General features: G+C 40.3%; 1 long non-coding RNA gene across 1 annotated transcript; it reads left to right on the top strand.

Annotated features, from left to right (window-relative positions):
• The first annotated feature begins 321 nt into the window (after window positions 1-321).
• On the top strand, window positions 322-3049 carry LOC123749479 (uncharacterized). Its single transcript, XR_006771907.2, has 2 exons — window positions 322-1349; window positions 2217-3049. It is a non-coding gene; the product is annotated as an uncharacterized lncRNA (long non-coding RNA).
• The last annotated feature ends 1880 nt before the right edge of the window (window positions 3050-4929 follow it).

Genomic DNA, 4929 nt, shown 5'->3' with positions numbered 1-4929 from the left:
TGTGTGTATGTGTGTATGTGTGTGTGTGTATGTGTGTATGTGTGTATGTGTGTATGTGTGTGTGTGTGTGTGTGTGTGTGTGTGTGTGTGTGTGTGTGTGTGTGTGTGTGTGTGTGTGTGTGTGTGTGTGTGTGTACTCATTTTTACTCACCTGTGTATACGTGCATTCGTGAACGTGTCATGAAAGTTGTTATCCTGGTGTACGTGTGACGTGTTTTATCCCGAGAGCCGCTCACCCTGGGAGGCCAAAACGTTTGAGCCGAGGCTACCACTGGGACCCCTGGCAGGAAAACCTCGCTCGCAACTTGTCCGCGTTCAAATGCCATACGGCGCTATGTATTAATTATTCTCTCGTATTCAAAACTACTCCATAAATCCTGTTAGCCACATTGCGATAAAAATAGAGTACTTTTTTGTTTTGTAAAGATAGGCTGTACATGACTTAGCTGGGAGAGGGATACCGCCGCCCACGCTAACACCAGCATGTTTGAGTCATGTTTGATAAGTGAGTATATATGTGCGCGCGCGCTGGGCTTTAGGTCAGTGCTGCCTTGCCCCTCAACTGACTGGGACTACCTCCTTGCTACTGAGGGAGAAGCAACACGGAGCTACCGTACCTGTGACGTGGATACGTTAGAGTGAACGCGAAATAACGGTGAAAGTGTACAATAAAAACAACTGCACTTTTAGAGTTGTTATTGTTGTAAAAACATTGTGATATTGTAGTGTTGAGCCGTCAATGTATAAGAGATTTCCACAGGAAACATATATTAAAGACTCCTGGACGCCCAGCTCGAGAGATAGACGTCACAGCGAGCCACCCTAGAGCACCGCCAGACGTTCAGTGGAAAAAAAAAAAGCTTCAAGTTTGTCGCGGCAAAATTTGAAAAGGCAAAGATGGCGCGCAAAATAGGAATGCTGCAGGAGAGGACAGTGGCGGAGGTCCAAGGTGTCGAGGCGCTGGTAGTTCACGTGGCCGGGAGAGGTCGCTGCCTGGCTTGTGCAAGGAGAAATAACTCCAGTACCAGTAATCAGGTTGTTGCCTCCACCATCAATGCCGATGTCATCTCCAATGTGGATAATGTTAACGCTGAAGCAGTTATGAATAATAGATATGACATCGACGGCAGGAACATGGAGTTGATCAACATTAATACCGACGCTCAAAGACAATCCAGTGTCAGTGCAAACGTAAACGTGAATATTGACGTGGACTACAACACAGGACAACCTCTAACCGCGCATATTGATGACCTTGATGGCACTAACAGAAGGCTCAGGATATTTTTGGGTATAACTCTGCTAATCAATTATATCACCAATACGAACTACCTATGATTAACCCACAAGTAAGTTTACATTTTGTTATTAATTTCTGTACCATATAAATATATAAGCTTAAATTTAAATTCATTTAAATATTTAATTTGCTTAAAAATATATCATGAAAATAAATATATATATGTATATTTAGAGTATAATAATAATATTAATTGGAATATGAGGTACCCAATTATGGATAGGGTAGACTGAAAACAATTTAGCTTGCGAGAGCTCCTCTTAGTACCGCTCGTTAAGGCTGGATGGTTAGGCACACTCCAGGAATACAACTAGGTTTGTCCAATTAGTCTACGCCTTCTTATTCAGTTAAAAAACTTTTTAAGTACATGAGGAACTTAACTATTCAATATTTTAAGTTATTTAATGGGCAAAAAAATAATGTTAACTACAAAAGTTCAGTGGCCCCAAACGAGTCAGTTCCTTTTAATACATAACCAAATTAATTCAGCTTTATATATAACCTTTTGAACCAATCCAGCAATCTCACGTCTACTAGATTACTCAGTACTTTCTTCATAAACAAATTTGTATTTCCTATTTGAACTGCAATCATTGATAAGCTCTAAAGTATATGATAACTTTTACCGAAAATACATTTAATTACGCTTCAAGCAAACTAGGATAAATAACCACCTGACTACAACTATCATAGCAAATATACATGGAGGGTCATAGCAATATAAAGACAACAAAACTAGTTTTCTCACTTGTAAATATCAGAGTCTTTCCTGGATATTTACAGTATCCTCAAACTATTCCCATTTTCTTTATCAGCCAACCACCACCCCCCCCCCTTAGTCCGGCAGTCCCCCGCCCACTGATTCCAACTTTCACTAAGGAAGAAGCTAACGGTTCTTGACTTTTTTTCCCTCCAGGATTACGATACGTTGCGAAGGCCATGAGAGGCAGTGAGTCATGAGTGTAGCTCACCCTGCCTAGACACAACCGAGACCTTAGGTGTGTCGGATCGTTTGAAGACAACACAAGATATAAAATATTGCATGATTAGAACACAGAATAAGCGATGCACCTAAGGTTGTTAACCCCGATGAGTCTGGTTGTGACTACTGATGACTGCATGGGACCACGGGCACTGCAAATACGTCTAGTTGTTGCGTCATATGGTGTAGTGGCTAGCCAGCCCATCGAGGCGTTGGGGGAGAGTCACTACACTGTAGGAATTAAAATGCCTTGATCTTCGGTTGCAGCTAAAAACCGTACAATCTACATTATATCAAGCAGCGTTGTAGATAATCCAACTTCAAACCAGTGTAATCTATCGGCTACTTGTCATGTTGAGTAGTCGTCTATTGTTTACAGAATATGGATTTATTTATTTTATGTCAGGATACAAGACATGTGATGTATCAGTTGCACACAGAAGTAAGACTTGGATTCATTGTCTCTGACGCCACAACACACATCAGTGCACTGTGATTTTGTTTTTGTCATCTGCATTACAAATAATATATTTTTTAAAATATATTTTGCTCCAATACTTTATTTGCTATATATGTAAATGTTTAACAAAGCCAAGACAATTAAAACACCTTGAACAGTAAAGAAGAAAGTTAAATGTTATCTATAAACATCTGAATGTTAAACTGTTTATATTTCAGAATGTAAAAATAATTATATTTTTTCTGTAATCTAATATCTATTCTGATAATGACAGTAACAATTAAATGGAATAAAGAAATTAATATAACTTTTTTTCATTACCTGAATGCAAAATATATAGCTGCAGTGAATTGAACTAAAAGATGTTTGGGGACACAATCTACTCAATTAAAACATTTATCCGTGGTTCCACAGAATGTACAGCACACTGCCTATCCAGCTGCTCCATACTTAGGTATACTTGAATTGTGTAAATTCAAGCCTAAATTGATCACAGATCTCTAACAAACTATGTTAATGTTATTTTAGCAGCAGTGTTAAAATACAGTACGAGAGAACAATCACTTAGATCATAAAATAATTGTGTAATCTTATCAAAATAGTTCCTGGTGTGAAGTGATAGTGTTTTCACATAGTTCACACACACATTTATTTAACCTTCTCACTTATAGACAAAAATTAACACCATACATAACAACCACATGATGTGTGTTAACAGTATACACGATACGTTCCTATATATGGTTCATTCAGATACATACTTTTCACCTGTCCATTAACATAAATATTTTCAGTGTGGTGATCATGTCTCCACTGATTCTTCTCTATGCCAGTGAGGTGAGAATTAATTTTTAAGTGTTTTCTTAACATTGGAACTTGTCTGGTGGCATTACCACAAACAGATGATGAGTCACAATAACGTGGCAGAAAAATGCTGACCAAACCACACACTAGAAATTGAAGAGACGACGACGTTTCGGTCCGTCCTAGACCATTATCAAACCTATTGACCGAAACGTCGTCGTTTCTTCTATTTCTAGTGTGTGGTTTGATCAACAGTACCATAAACTTCCAACGGATTCGGTTTGTCTCAAACAAGACGTGAACTCCATGTTGATGAATACACACAGAAATCACAATAGCGTGATGCATCAAATGCCTTGACCATGTCGTGACCTAGTCGCCTAAGGCAGCGTCTGGGATCATCCCGGGCGTAAGTTCGAACCCTCATCACGGCCCTTGTGGATTTGTCCATGTTGGTGAGATTGCGAGTAGTGAGGTTGAGGGTGTAGGATGGAGGGGATGTCGTCCGGACATGGGATGTGGATAGAAGCGAGTGTAGCGATGAGGAGGAAGGAAGGTGTTGTCTGGGAGCAGGTTTGCATTGGTAGCAGGGTTGTTGATAAGGATGTCGGGTGGTAGTTGAGTGGAGTGAGTCAGGTACGGTCAGTTGTGTTGGGGAAAGAGGATGTGGTGTAGGTGGAGAGTAGTGTTAAGATAGTGGGGGGGGGGCAGTGCTCAGGAGCGTTGGGGAGGGGGGAGGGGGGAATGATTAGGGGAAATGTGAAGGTGGTATTTGGGGGGGGGGGAGATTTCAGGTGTGACTGGTCTGACACATTCCTAACCACATGTGTTAAATTTGTGTGTGTGTGTACTCACCTAGTTGTGCTTGGGAAGGTTGAGCTTCGGCACTTTAGTCCCACCTCTCAACTGTCAATCAACTGGTGTATAGGTTCCTGAACCTACTGGGCTCTATCATATATACACTTGAAACTGTGTATGTGTGTGTGTGTGTGTTAACGTGTGTACTTACCAAGTTGTGCTTGTGGGGGTTGAGCTTTAACTCTTTGGTCCCGCCTCTCAACTGTCAATCAACTATATATGTATGTACTTAGTGCCCAGTTGAAGTAAGCTTATTAACGAATAAATACACATAATGGGATTAGGTAACTCAAGCTATTCCATCCCCGTTTAGTACAACGTGTTCACACACATCACAAGCAACATATTACCCAACTAGACGTACTGGCAGAGACCAACTTGACTGGTAGCCCCGTGAGAGTGTGTTTTATCAAACTTTTATAAAAATGACTATTCTTTATCTCCAGTCCTCCAGCTGCCTATTATGCATTTTACTTTCATTATCACATATTTAATTCGCATAGCGCGAATGAACATAGTTTTATT

This window comes from Procambarus clarkii, chromosome 4 (genome assembly GCF_040958095.1).
Source record: "Procambarus clarkii isolate CNS0578487 chromosome 4, FALCON_Pclarkii_2.0, whole genome shotgun sequence".
NCBI lineage: Eukaryota > Metazoa > Arthropoda > Malacostraca > Decapoda > Cambaridae > Procambarus > Procambarus clarkii.
Note: the sequence above shows the minus strand (reverse complement) of the source record. Positions and strands in the feature narration are given on the sequence as shown.